The sequence below is a fragment of the Pteropus medius genome, unplaced genomic scaffold (genome assembly GCF_902729225.1).
Source record: "Pteropus medius unplaced genomic scaffold, Ma_sr-lr_union100, whole genome shotgun sequence".
Classification (NCBI taxonomy): domain Eukaryota; kingdom Metazoa; phylum Chordata; class Mammalia; order Chiroptera; family Pteropodidae; genus Pteropus; species Pteropus medius.
Window position 1 is genome coordinate 12,876,138 of NW_024352786.1, and position 16,153 is coordinate 12,892,290.

Here is a 16,153-nt window from a genome sequence, read left to right on the forward strand (position 1 = left end):
TTCAGTTCTTACACTTCCTAATTCTCTGTTGTTATTTGTTATCTGTATTTTTCTATATATATATTATGTTGAGAGAGAGAGAGTAAAATAATCATTGCTATGCTTGCGCATTGTGTTCCGATGGTGTTGATTACCTGATGTGTTCCAGGTTGTAGCTATGGGCACTTACGCATATTCAAAGTATTTGATAAGTAATTCATCATGGACCTCAACAAATGAGAAAAAAAAAGTGCCTACATACAACCTGTGTACATAATAGTGTAGAGAAAATGAATAATAGAATTCAGATAATCCCATTTGACCTTCACACAGGGCAGATATAATCGGCATTCCATCACCTTATTGATGGAAAAATACAGATAGCAAATAACTTATGCAACAGCAGAGAATTAGGAAGTGTAAGAACTGGAATTTGAATCCAAGTCTATTCAACAACAAATCGTAAATTTATTCTATTTTTGGCCATTTAATCACTGTATCTTTGCGAATGGCTTACCTTCAAATTTATTAAAATTTGTTTATCCAATGCAGAATTTTACATTTTTCCTTTAAAAAAAATACTGCTTAGCTGTTGTAAAGTAGAAGTAAGAGTGCAGTATCTAGAAAAATTCCATCTACTGGATCTGAAATTCTGGATATTTCTTCAGCAATAGTAATTTTTGGTAAGCCTCAGTACATTCTATTGACCTGATAGACTTTGTCTCATTACCAAAGGTATGTAATAACTTAGTTAATTAAGAATTATAAATAAATCAATTAGAAATTATGATGCTCTAAATCATTTTTTAAAGAAAGAAAGAATTGCTCAAAATCAAGACCATGCATGCAAATATTGCACAGAAGGAATGAAAGCTTTGCCTTTCAGGAAAATTTATAAATGGAGAGGTAACTAAAAATCATTTCAGGCTTCAGAACATAAATGTATGATACAGAACTCTGAAGACACATCCTTTTTGTCAAAAACATTAGCATTATACTTCAAAATTCCATCACAAAGCATCAAGCTTTTATCGTAAAGCCTAAAAACCTGTTCTAGAGGATTGTGCAACCTGAAATTCTATATAAGCAGATGAAATTCAGATTCACAAAGGCCATGTTTTTCATATAGATAGACCTGAGAAGCACAATTCCTTGTAGGTAGCGCTCCTTGGACAGTTCTAACATTCTCAGGGGAGGTATGTTTAGCATAAAACATTTGACACTGCCAGATATATACTGTAGGATATATACGTAGTTTAAATAGTTCTTTTGACTTCTGGCAATTTCTGACAAACTGGAAATCCCAGCAGGAACTAAAATGACATTGACAGCTATGGAATGATCTGCATTATATTTTACCTTCCAGCATATTTACTCTTTCAATAAAGTATATCATCGAGAGGGATGGGAGACCTGTCAGGTCACAAATACAACACAAATGAAAAATGACAGAAATTTTGTTCTTTGTATGAATAGGGTCTGATGTGGAGCTTAGTTAAAGTCTCTAGACTCATATAAAGCTGAGAGAGAAAGAGAGAGTCATTTTATTGTGATGTTTCTAAAATCTATTTACCACCCAGTTGAATTTGAGAAATGAGTGAAGACACCACATAATTTAATAATAAATCTAATAAGATCTTAAGACACAGAGCCTTGCCATCTATAGAACCTACAAGTCGCCTGTCAGTCTCTCATTTCTAGGAACTGTTCTTTTCACACATATGTTATTGGCCACCTCAGTGCAGTTATTCCATCAAAATATTAATATTCCTGAACATGTACTCTTGAGTGGTAGTGATGGGGTGATTATGACCTAGCATACATCAATCAGGCCCTTTCTTGGGGATTTAGAACTGGGAATAAAAATAGTAGACTGTTCTTTCTTGGTTGACTGGATCAGTGATATTAAAAGTCAGGAAGTGTGTATTGAGCAAATTCCATCTGTAACCTGAGAAAGGAAGCAACGGATACACTCATTTTGACAGAAAAAAGATAAAGCAGTCATGCAGAAAGGGGCAGAGGGGGAGAGAAAATTCATTGCCTCTCAATACCTAGCTAAAATCCATTGAGACCCATTTGTTTTCTGAAATATGCCTCCTTTGTCTCTGAAACACTTTTGTTTTTCCTAAGCTAATACAAGGTGTTGATAGAATCAAAAGAGTTCTCACTAATATTCTCTACTAACAGAAATAAAGTGTTTCTAGCCATGCCCCTTCTGGCAGAAAGCATACATTAAATAAATGTCTTACGATAATGAAGAATACCAATAGAATAAGCAACATTTTAAGTTTTATGTCTGATAATATGGGTAGCAGAGTAGAAAGACATGGGTTTTAAGAGCCAAAAACATAGACTCTGACTCTCTCTTATATATGTCGTCTTGAGTTTATAAATAATTACTTTCTTCATCTTAGTGTTCTCAATGGCCAGATTTATGTGCAGTCATGCAAAGCATCACATTCAGAAGGATTTTGAGGTTTAATGTTCTGTTTTCATTGTGTTCAAAGTCTTAATCATTTTGCCTTCTGATTTGTGGTATGTTAAGTGAAGTTTGATGGTACAATGAAATCTGCACTAGGATTTTGGAGCTTTACATGGTCCTGTTTACTACTGTCTCCAATCTCCTCAGGGCGGGTTTTTAATTGTTCATCATTTCTGACCTTCTGGCACCCTGGGCCCCACTCAAACTCCTTCTCCCAACACCAGCTTTGCAACTTTAGCTTCTCTACCCCCAGAACTGCAACTAGGCTGTAATAGTGGGAGTAGTATGGAGAGTCGTGTACTCCGCCATCACTCTCTGCCCCTGATGGGAGACTGGTTGCAGGGATTGTCATGTCAGATCCATGTCTCATAGGCCCTCAGAGCAAGGCAACCACCCCTACCTTGGGGTGACAGTACCACAGCACCACATAGCTGGCAGGTGTCTCTGTGAGTGTCCCTCTCTTATTTCCTACCCAGGTACCAAACGTGTCTTAGTATGTAGATGGAGATCTTTGTGATTGTTCATCCACAGAGCGCTGGAGCAGTAGGACTATGAAAAAAAATATTGACTTTCTTGGCATTTTCCTTCTACTCTGGGCTCTGCAAATTATGTGGCCAGACTTAGCTCTGGGGTGGAATAAAAACTCATCCTGATTCAAAACCAGGGGTTAGTACTTCCTAGGCTTCTCTAACGGAGAGGTTGGTAGAATTCTAAGAAGCAATTTGCATTTTTTTTGTTGTTGTTGTTGTTAAAGGAAGACAAGTCATAGGTGGGTAGAATAAAGAAAATACTGAAGAGAAGAAAGCATAAAGTCTTTCTCCTCTGAATCATCCTCTATAGCTTCCTAACCAGTGTGCCATCATTTGCTTGCAGGACAGCTGAGACTTATCCTTAGCAGGGAGCAGCATCCTCTAATTTAGCCCATTGTGTTATTTTTAGTAAATAAAAGATTAAGAAACACCATAGAGTTACAGGAAATGGAGGATACTGAAAGATATAAAAAGGTTAAGATAAATTAAAACTGTCAATGTAAAGTACATAGTGAACTATACTACATAGTAAGTGTTTGATATATAGGAGTTATTATATGGAAATTTTGATGAAGTGGACAGCTGAAAACCAACTTCATGGTGTTATACTTCTTCCATCTAAATAAACACACTGAAGTTCTATCATAAATCAGTTAGCTCTTGATTCTCTACAGTAAAAAAAAGACATGAGTAATTTGATATAGTTGCAAATTATAAATGTTTAAAGACTTCATTTTGGATAATAGTTTCAAACTTTTACCAGTTCTGCTAAGGTAAGAAGCAACACTGATTGACCGAATTTTGACCTCTTCCACCTGTTCCTGCTCACTTACTAGTAAAGGTGCTAACAAGCAGTGAACTAGTGAAAAGGCAGACAGGAACTGAAAGAAATAATAATTAAGGGGTTGATTTCTTATAAACTAGCAACTCATGAATTATATAAATTCAAGCTATATCCATACACAGAGATGCATTCTTAGATGCTGAGTACATGTAAAGTTATATTCAATTTTCAAATAAGAACCTTTTGGATTCATAGTGTTCATTTGGCTGGATTCAACCAAATAAACCAATGTTTGAATAATTTTAGTTATTTTTATGAAGGAGGATTTAGATGTAAGTTAAAGAGTTTATATCAGTGGTTTAAAAAAGATTCAAAACTTGTCTAATATTGCAACCGCTTTATAATTAAACCTCTTTATAATTATACAGTCAAGTCTCATAACTGTATGTAAACTCTGTCATTAATAGCATAACAAATAATATTAATTTGATATGTCTGGAGTTGAGGAGTTGAAATTTTAATGTAGACATAGATATAACCAAACTTTGTAAGGTTACTTATGTCTACGTGAATGTACAGATGATGGAATGGTGTAGCAGGAAGCAATTGTTGAGACTGCTGAGTGCTTATTATTTCATAGATAAGAAAACCAAGGAGCAAAGATAATGATTATATAAATTGTACAGCCAAGTCTAGATAACAGAGATATACTGCTATCTACAGTCAGTAGCTGCTTCTAAAATCAAACTGTCTGCTACTGTTTAGAATATGAAAAGTAAATCTACACTTACATGTTTATAATTTATATCTTTCTCTAAAAAATTATATCATCACTTTTCATAATTCATAGTTTATGTAAATTCAAAAGTAGAAGAAAGCTTAGACCCTCATGTAATGACACCATAAAAGATTTGTTTGTTTTGAGGGCAAGCCAGGTCCTTAAGGCAAGCCACCTCATTCTGAAGCTCATATTTTATTCCCCTTTTTATAAATATGTTAATACCATTCGGAAAACTTTTCAGATATGAATACAATAAAGTGATCTTTTTAGAACTGAACTATGAGGGAAACCTAATAGGTATTGGAAATCCTATTTGATGTCATCATTTTAGAGCCAAAGATCTGATTAATATTCATTGGCTTTGTCTGAAATTGAAAGAATATAATGTTTATCAACATATAATGGTGTTTGTTCATTACACTGATTTTTATTATGAGTTTTCACAATTTGAAATAATAACCACAATAGCAATCTAAATGGATTTCTGATTGTTCATTGTTTATAGCATCTGTAGAAAATATGTTGGCATGACATTCACAACTAACATGCTTTATTTAAAATTAAAGGGAAAATAGTGCTAATTATAAACATTGTCTGTAATGGAGCTTTGTAGTTTACATAATTACATTTTGTAAAAGAAAGGAGGCGAGCTTGGTCTGACTTCATTTTTCCATTAGAAAAGATCTGACTATCTTCCTCCTATGGCACCAGCTGCATGGTTCTTTCATGAGACCAGTGTGCTTCCTTTCAATAGTCTACAGAGAGAGTTTACTTTCTAAGAGCTACCTCCTGCAAGAGTGTCAGGAAAAGGATAATTTTGCTCTCTGTAATGACAGAAGGCTAGTCCTGTCCAGAAATTTTGCTTCACAAGCTATGTCTAGACCAGCATTGCCATCAGTCTCACATAAAAAGAGTTTGTTTGTTTTTTTTTTTATTTCCAGACTGTTCTCAAACAATATTTTCCAAAATAAATAAATTTGTAAATAAAAGATCGCCAAACAAGTAAATAATTTTCTCTGTGGTTTCCAAATGGAGATTCCTCGAATTTTTTGTGTGCATGTACGAAAAGCAATTACATTAAAACAGACAAATGAACTCAAAGTAATGTAAAAATTAAAATGACCTGGCTAAATATATTTCATTTAAAATTTTAAAGTAGTGAATGAGAAGACCTAAAATAAATATTTCAAACAATTAAAGGCCATGTCTTTTCCTCAAAATAATATAAATCGGCATATTGGAAATAGAACTTTTTTTAATGTTTAACAGAATAGTTTTATATAGTAAAAGAAAATTCACAGAGTTTAAATTGGTCACACAAATGTGTGTAAAGATTTTCAGGTGATTTTTCTATATGCTATATTGTATCTCTGTTTTCCAAGCAAATTGACCTGCCTGACTTGGACGATATTCATCTCCATACCCTTATCACCTAGAGCAGTGTATTGCATAATATGGGTCATTATAATTATGATAGTTTTATATCATGTTATATTTAGTGACATGGATGATTTCTAGACATCGTTTTGATGTCATATTCGTTGTGTGATCTTAGGTAAGGTACCTAAGTTAATTCATACCTTGGATCTGTTGGTTTCCACACCTCTATAATGAGGAGAGGGCTGATAAATATCTGCAGGTAAATTATTCACAGCCTAATATAATATCTAATGAAAATATCTAATGGCACTTCTCAATAAACAATGTATTAAATAATTATATAGAAAGTGTCAGTGATAGAAGATAAAGGCAAGGACAAATGGAGAGCACTGTAAGTTTTCCTAATATATGATATAATTCAGACTTGCTCTACGTATCACTTGATAGAGAAATAAAATGACAAGGATATAAAAGCAAAATAACATCTGTAGCCTTTAAAGCTATGTAGGCCTTAGAAGAGAAGTGTGATGCAATTACAAAGCTATTTAGAAATATAATGCTAATCCTTCTGGGATTAGAAACTAACAAGGCAAAAATGTAACTACTCCTTGGTGAAAGTTTTTAATCATTTCATAATGTAACCTGCTCTAGAGAACATTTAATTATTATTAAATGTTAACAACACATATGTATTGGTGATGCTTTCCCACTGCTAAGAATCATCATCTTTTAATGTGCTTTGAAATAATTTTGGAGTCGAAATCCTTTTTGGAAGTAATTCTGTTTTCAAAGTCTATCAAATGGTTACGGGATGAATAAAGGAGATTGTATAAAGAATGACATATTATTAAAATATTACTAAAAAAATAAAAAGACAAATGTTAAGACTACTTTTACTAATACTAAATTAAACTGAAATATACATTCATCATTGCTTCATATCCTGAAAAGTAAGGAAGGCCAAGTTACATTAGGATGACTGATGGCAAAAGTAATACTGAAATATAGCATAAATCAAATAATTTACATTATCCAGAGCTCAGAAACAAATAGCTTAACTACTATGCCCAATATTGAATAGAATTTAAGCCATCGCTACAGAAACAGCTTATATAATCTTAATACTCTATTAATAATGTAGTTCTATTTATTGAAAACACACATATGCCAGGTCTTCTAGTAGAGATTGATGTTTCAAAGACATCATTCAGCCATAAACCAGATTTCACAGTCTAATGGAAAAGACATTGCTCATAAGTACCTAATTTCAATGTTAGATGGTGAAGGGAACCTCTATGTTGTTCTTTCTCACCAGCATTCTCTTTCTTCTATAAAATGTGCCTAGCTCTCATCTACAACTATGATCTAAGTAGAATTTGTCATCTTCCATGCTCAGGCTATCTGCATTCAGTGATTTGTAGGATCTACTAAAGATGAGTTAAATACATACTGAAACCCATAGAATAGCCAAACCATTGATTAATTCCAAAATTAATGGTCTCTGACCTACACCAAGCCAAATGCCACCCTCCAATAGATTCTTGCTACTCTCTGGTAGCAGATGTATACCTAGTTACAATAAGTGGCCTTATTTCCAAATGCATAGAAAAAACAAGCTGGGAATATGTTACTAAAACATTTAAATACTGCTATTTTAGTCCCAAGGCCCAGTTTTCTCCTGCCTTTCCCATAATTTTAATATTTGAAACAATAGCTATTTTTTTCTTAAATCAGGTTGAGTTGCATTTCCAACATTTATCACCAAGATGGTCATTTCCTAACTTATTGCTTTCCATGCATGATTTACACAGATAATTAATACCTGTGATACACAATTTAAAAAGAGGCTTTCTGAAGGTGTTATATCACTCAGTTTCTTCATTTATCCTGAGAGTTTAAGGAAAACTCTCAGAGTGTAGAAATAGTGAGAAAGTATATTCACAATAAGTTTATAATAGCTTTGGGGATATTTGATCTTTAAAAAACATTTTGATAAGAATATTAATTCAGACAAAAAAAATTAGGCGTTTTAGATTTTATGTCCATTTAGTATGGTTCTCTAATAGATTAAGAATAAATTGAAACATTTCTATGAAGGAAGTTTCTTCCCTTCAGTAAAGTGCTATCCCAACAAGTTTTCCATGATAAGGAAGATTAATAACAGTCCCCAATTCTCTTTGGGTGAAGATTTGAAAGCCCTCTGTGGTACAATATAATCATACAGACCACTTTAAGAGGCTATAAAAAGCAAACAAATGATGGATAAAGTTATTTTTTAACTCAAATGTAAATATTTTCTCTTAATTGTAGCATTCCAGATTTTACATATGTGTGTGTATGTGTGTGTGTGTGTGTGTATATATATATATGTGTGTGTATGTATGTATGTATGTGTGTGTGCATATGTATGTATATGTATGTGTATATATATACAAATATATATGTATATATATTTATACATTTACCTTATACATTTTCCCTTTGGTAATATGACACCTCATATTCTTAAATGAGTTTGTCTCCTGACTTAGCTATTCTCAGAATAGCATGCAAGTTGGTCAGCAAGATGATTTTAAAGTATTTCTGATTTAATTTTTTTATTAAAAATGTATTGTGGCAATGTGGATGAATCTATTGTTCCTTCAAGGCAGAAAATTATAACATCAACAAACCATTAGTAATATAAAACTAAGCTGACTTAAGCTGACTTATCTACTTTTTGCATAAGTATTTTATTTTGCATTACATTATGGAAAAGTTGGTATTGTAACAGAAAGCAATATTGATATTACAATGAAATACCTTTTCTAACTTAAATAATTGTGTAAAAAGTTCTATGAATCTCTGGTTCTGTATACATGTTTTATGGGATCAAATTTGGTTTTTCACATGTATTTTAACTTTTCAAAAGATGTAATAAAAATTCATTTACAAATTAAGTTCAATGTGCTAATTTGAAAATATGGAGAACACCTCTTCAACTCATAGTGCTTGGCAATTTCAATTTTATGAATACCTCAGGTTGAAATTGACCTTGCCATCACTCTAAATATGTTTGTACATTTTATAGGTATATTATAAATTAGGAATGATACGATTCTTCAATGGACTAACAAAAATGCATATATTTATTTTGAATTAGATAAGCTGCCTCACAACTTCTAGACAAAAATGTCATTCTCAATTTAACACCAAATTAGTGTCACCTGCTATATTATTTGATTAATTGGGTGACCCAAGGAAATGTATCTTTTCTGAGCCTTAGTGTCTTTCACTGGAAATGGGAAGCAGGTAGATTATCTCTATTGTAAGGCTGCATATGGATTAAATACATGTTTAGGATGAGGTCTGGCATACATTAAGTATCCAAAACTATTATCAATTTAATTTTTATTATTAGAATTTTACCTGTATTACTACTGATGAATCAGGATAACATCTTATTATTTTATTCTGGATTGCATATTTAAGGATAACTAACATTGATATATTTAAATATAATTTTCATACTAACATAATATGCAAAACAAAGAAATATGACAATGAATTCAGTTTCAAATATATCTAAGAGAAATCCTATTAGGCTAGTATTAAATATTTGATAAATATAAACCCACTATATTCAAACCTGTGTATAAAACAAAATTGAAGAATACAATTTTTTTGCACATTGACAAGTAAGTAGATGATAGAGATTATTTAGTTCCACTTTTAAAGGATAAAATTCGCACAATACCCAGTGAGCCTGAGCAAGGCACTGATACCCCAAAATGTCACTTTTTAGAAATACTAATTATTTTGAGCAGGTTATTTTTTAGAAACGGTAGGGGTTCTGAGCAAGTCTTCCCAGAATGTGCCACGCTAGCATGTAGGTTATTTAAAGCTGAAGACAATTAAAGCCCAACGAACTTGAGAAGCACTTTCTACCTCTCCTCGTTACCTGCCTAAAAGAATTCAGATAAAAAAAATCTGCTTAAAAAGGGGGCTATAACCTTAGCACAATTTAAAGTAAGCATGTCTCATTGCTCATAGGTGACCCTGCAAGAATCTGTTCAGCAAATGTTTACTCTATCTCATCTACTTATAAATTTCCTAGTTTTCCTTTGAAGTCCCAGACCCCTACCTCCTTCTCCCTAGTCCAGAATGGCATGTAAGACACTCAACTGCTCAATTTGTCCTCGTCTCATATTCTTACAAAACCCCCATATGTACATATATAATTAAATTTGTTTATTTTCTCTTGTTAATCTGCCTTGTGTCAATTTGATTATTAGACTAGCCAGAAGGACTAAGGATGGAAAGAGGGAAAATTCTGTCCCTACACACACCAACAGGTTTTAAGCAGTGCTATTTTTCAAAATATTTTTGTAGTTGTTACCATGCTATAACACCATTTTCAAACTAATGAAATCTAGTATAAAATAAAAATTTTCAGAATTTATTGTAAATCATATAGGCTAAACTTCCCAGACACTATTAAATGAAATTTAAGTCTGAAAAGAAAATGGACTTATGGTGCCATTTAATATTGTCGTATCATATTTTAGCAGAAGTTATATTCCATGTGAAGGTCTAAATATCAACAATGAGTGCATCTTTTGGGGAAGAATTTACTATTTGAAATTGAAATAAAAAATGAAATTAGTCACACCATTAACACTTGTGTAAGATATTTGTAAGATATTATATATTATAAAATTAATCGGGAATTCTAGCCATTCCATTTGAATTCAGAACACATACTCATAAATAGAGTACATAAAGACACCAACAATTCAGAACAGAAGTCAAGTGGAAACAATTGTTAAAATCATACCAGGCATTCTAGTTGAAAGATTAATCCTCCTCATAAGTTAAATATAAACATATTTCCTATGAAAACCATCATGCAAATATCCCTCTTAAATTTTAATTAGCCATGTTCATAGTTTACTGACATTTAAACAGTATGGTGTTAACATTTTCAAGGCTTTAATTAACAAATACAAAAAGGTTTGCTTAATGCTTTAATGTGGTAGAACATGATTTTACGTATCTATTTCAACCCTTAAATATTATCTGAGAGCCATAGATTTATATAAAAAGTAAGTATCTCTTCCAGTCAAATAATGTCACATTGACTTCATTAGTAATTATGAAGTTTCACAGCTGGAATATAATGGCACTTTGTTCACTGCAACATAAGTTTCTCAGTTGTTATAACTGAATCTATCATTTTATATCTCTGATATTATGGAGAAATAGGTACAAATATGTACTTCTAAATATATGCATTTCCAAGGCCAGATCATGAGGAAATTATTTTATGTGAAATTCTAAAAATAAACTTAATTAGTTATTTATTTTGGGCCAGGGACTTTGCCTGGCTTATCTCATTTAATCTTCACGATCACCACATGCAGTAATGTTAATATCCTTGATTCAAAGAGAAAAAGTAGGTACACAGGAATGACATAATTAATCCAAAGAAGTATCTGAATTCCAGCTCTTTCTTAAGCCTCTTTCTTAAGCCTGTGCTTTCAACTTATGAATCTTGCTGCTTTGCAAATGTATCCTCATTTTTTTAGTTTTAATTCAAACTTAGGTGTTACTTCATTAACCTCCTTCTCATTTCTCACATTTTAATGTCTAGTATCATTGCTTAATAAATGCTATAACACCTGCATTTAAATATTATCCTTAATACCTCCTTGTCACCTCATAAAATAATAGTTTTTCTTTCTCTCAATATTCTATCATTTAGTTTCTCTCAATATTCTATTCTCCCACTTGTAACATTCTGCTTTAGCTTGTGGTAGCCTGAGGGTAGAAAACCAGGACGTGGGAAATTTCTGATGGGTAAGCAATTAATTCTTGTTATGATCAGCATCTTGCCTCTCTGAGAACTCAGAGATAACATGTAATGTACACTCTTGGTTTCCTACTCAACATTTGTTTTTTCCTTTAGTCTTTCTTAACATTTCAGACAAGCAGCCACCCTTCTTACACTTCTCCATGTGCCTTTGAGAAAGCCGATTCCACTCTCTGGTCCCAACAATAACCCTTACTATCCTACATATATTAACTCAATTATACAACACTATGCTGTGTGGTGGTACTGTCATTCAGCTAATAATGGCGAATACCAGGCATTCTATAGCTAGAATCCATACTCTTTACCATTGCTCTATATTGCTTCTCTATCTTATGAGGTTGCATATACACCATATCACAGGGGAAGAAACTGATAGGATGATAGAGATAATCCTATACCCCTATCTATTCTAACATAAGCCAAAGGGAAACTACACCTTACATGTATGCTCTTAGGCAAGTGTGCACATTGCTTAGTATAAAGTAAATATCGATTATTATTTTATTATTGTTATAATTATAGATATTCCTATCTAGGTGTTTTGCCATTTTTGAAATCCACTTTCAGAGCCAACTCTAAGAAAAGCTGTAAGATAAGTGAAGTAGTTTCATTGCTTTTCCTTCTCCTATTCTTTCCAAGGATCACTTTCTCAACAGTGTCCCAGGCAACAAGAGCCCTCATTCTGCCTTTCTGCCTTTCACCAGCTCAGACCTCTCATCTGAAATGTCCCCAAGCAAATTACTTGCCAAATCTTCTCTCCACTAAAACCAATGTGTTGTGTTGTGTTCCCTATACCAGATTCTATTACCAGCTTAATGGCAATAATCTTGTAGCTCAGTTGCCCTTAGTTTGTTAATGTCCTGTTCCATTCTACATTCATTTAAACACAAAATGCTTATTAAAAAATTTCCATGTGCAAAAGACTGTGGGAAAAACACAGCTCTGGCACCATCCCGCAAGGAACTCTCTGACTTATTGAGTATCTGAAACGTATATGCAATAAATAATTCAAACTAACAAAACTGGTAAAGGAGTCACAGAAAAAGTACAGCGAAAATTCTGTGGAATTTAGAAGAGAGAGACTACTTTGTTAATTCATAGATGTTGTAATTGGGGTCTTTATGTTAGGTGGCTATTCAGACAAGAGCAACAGAGGGAACAAAGGATAGAAGCCCAGCCCAGAGACCGCCCAAAGAACACATTAGAGACAAAGAACAGGAGAGTCATAGTCTTAGCTGGCCTAATCTGGCTACAGACGCCTGCGCAGAAGGTATTACTAATTACTAATTTGCCCACAATTTAAACTTCATTATAATACTGTGTTTATGCCTGGAAGTTCATGACTCTAATTATAACAAACTGAATTCTGGGTAAGCACACATGCACTAGGCAAAGAGTTATATAGCAGCCAAGTGTCAATCAAAATGACTTCACTTGGCAATCCACCCAAGAATGCCTTTGTAATCACCCATCACAGCCCTAAATATAAGGCAGACCTCTCCCTCCCCCAGGGTTACAGCTCTCCATCTTCCCTCGCTGTAAATTGTGCCCCCCTCATCCAGCCCCCCTCCCCAGGGGTACGTATCTTTATGTCCTTGTGGTTAGGCAGTTTTAGGTTTGACCTGTCTTTTACCTCATAATGTGCTTTTAATGAACAAATATTTCTCATATTCACTGAGTTAAAATTTATTTCCTCATCAGTGATAAGGACCCAGAGGTGGGTGTGTTACCAGAACTCCAATCATCAAAACAGTAACTTTTAGCAGATACAAGTTAGAACTCTGAATTCTAATCCATATGATTCATTTCTTACATTTATTTGTATTATTACTTTGTGTTTTTTTTCATATTTAACAATGTCAACTACAAGGTCATCTTCTTCATGCTAGACTTCAGGATGGCAAGAACCCACTTAAGGCTATTAAGGATACAGGGACGACATTTCTCTATCTTCTAATTACGGTCACTGACTATTGCCAGCTAAAGACACATTTCTCCACTGATGATTATGGAGACTCGGAATAGAAGCAGAAACCAAGCTATTTGCTAATCTAAACTATGTGTAAAAAAAACAGATTAATCTCATCATATGATCTCAGCTTCCCCTTAACTGCTTACTCTTTTTCTCTTTTAAAAATATAAAGGACTTGGACATCAGAAGCATGGCGGCGTGAGGGGTCAACAAGTTGAACAACTATAATCCAAGGATTTCGAGCCTAACACACAAACACTTCTGAGATATCCACTCATCAAAACATCTGAAGATGGGTAAATCAGGGCAAACGGGAGGAGGAAAGGGAGAAGAGCAGAGATGGGTGCTATGGATGCAGCCTGGAGCACCCTGTGGGACTGGGGTGGAGAGGAATCAGGTTGCTGCATGTACATTCTGTAGCCCCAAGCATTCCTGCCTGAATGATTGGCATATGCAATGGCTGAACCTAGGATCTATCGGTGCAGAGACTAGAATACAGATGTGTGATGGCTGTGTGTCAGCAGCCACTACTGCCAGGCAGAAAACAAAGCCATGGAGCCTAGCAACCTCCCCACAACCTCCTAGAACTCACTTCCCTCACCCTCCCAGAACTAGCAGCAGACTCCAGAAGAAACTCTATCGGTGAATATCAGACTACAAGGCAGAGTTTGTACAGCCCAGAGAACTAAAGAGACATCTTCTGAGTGGCAAACTACACCTAATCTCAGTGACGGGGTGGAGGCACAGAAATGAGGCAGCTGAGGTCTGGCAGTCACCATTACTGAGAGAAAGCAAAGCCACAAACACTCAAGAGGCCTCTCCCAACCCACCCCAACCCCACCCATCAAGGCTGATCCCAGCATAGGCACCTGGGATACCTCAGGCAGCTCAACACTGAATCTGGCTTGCTGGGGCAGCACCAGGACTTCTGGGGCTCCAAACAGGGTCGCCCATCACATTCACCCATAGAGGTGGATCCCTGACACCGGAGACACTCACCTTTCCAGGGAATAAAGGGCAATTTTTGTCCAGCAGAGATCTGAAAGGCCTGGCAGTTCAGGGGGCTTGTATGCCACCTACTGGGGAACAAAAGAAAAAATTCTCCTTATCAACCTGTTAATGAGGCATCACTCTTAATAATAATAATAATAAAAGCAGTGTTTATTTCCAGAAATGCTTAGAAGGAGAAATAATTTGTCAAATACCATGAACAACCAAGGTAACAGGTGGCTTAGAAAGAAAATAAAATATTTCCAGAAAATAAGCTTAAAGACATGGAAATATATGATTTAAATGACAAAGTTCAAGATAGCGGTTCTGAAAAAACTCAATGAGATACAAGAAAATTCAGATAGGCAGTTTAATGAATTCAGAAATAAAATCAATGAACAAAGAATTCTTTACCAAAGACATTAAATCTTTAAAAAAGAACAAAATAGGAATTCTGGAGCTGAAAAACTCAATACAAGATATAAAGAATAAAATAGAGAGCTTAGGAAATAAAGCTGATCAGATGTAGGAAAGAATTAGTAATATCAAAGATAGATATCTGGAAATGATGTAGACAGAAGAGAAAGATATGAGAAGAGAGAGACATGAGAGTAGAATAAAATGAAAGAACTCTACAAGAACTATCTGAATACATCAGAAAGAGCAATGTAAGAATAATGGGTATACCAAAAGGAGAAGACCGGGAGAAGGGAACTGAGAGTCTATTCGAACAAATAGTCAATGGGAACTTCTCAAACCTATGGAAAGAACTGGATCCTCGAATCCAAGAAGCAAAGAGGACACCTAATTATCCAGAAAGGCCTTCTGCAAAGCACATTAAATTAAAACTATCAAAAATTAATGACAAAGAAAGAATTCTCAAGGCAGCCAGGGAAAAGAAGATGGTAACCTATAAAGGAAATCCCATGAGATTATCATCGGATTTTTAAGCAGAAACTCTACTAACTGGAAAGTAGTGGAATCAAATATTCAAACTATTGAAAGAGAGAAATTACCAGCCAAGATAATATGTCCAGCAAAGTTCTCCTTTAGATATGAGGAGAAATAAAGACCTTTTCATGCATAGGAAAGCTGAGCGAATTTTCCATCACAAGGCCTGCATTATAGTAAATAATGAAGAAGTTTATTCTACCTGAAACAATAAGATAAAAAGATACAAAACTATGAGTAAGATGATTAACAGACAGATAGAATCAGGAAATTGCAACCCGTATTCAGAACAAAGTATTTTACACTTAAATATTACATAATAGTTAAAGAAGATAAAAACATTTAAAAAACAGAAGATAATAGCCAGTGCAACTCAAAAATGAACTCACAGAATAAACAGGTATAATCTGTAACAACAAAAACAGAAAAGGAGAGGGGATAAAGATCTGA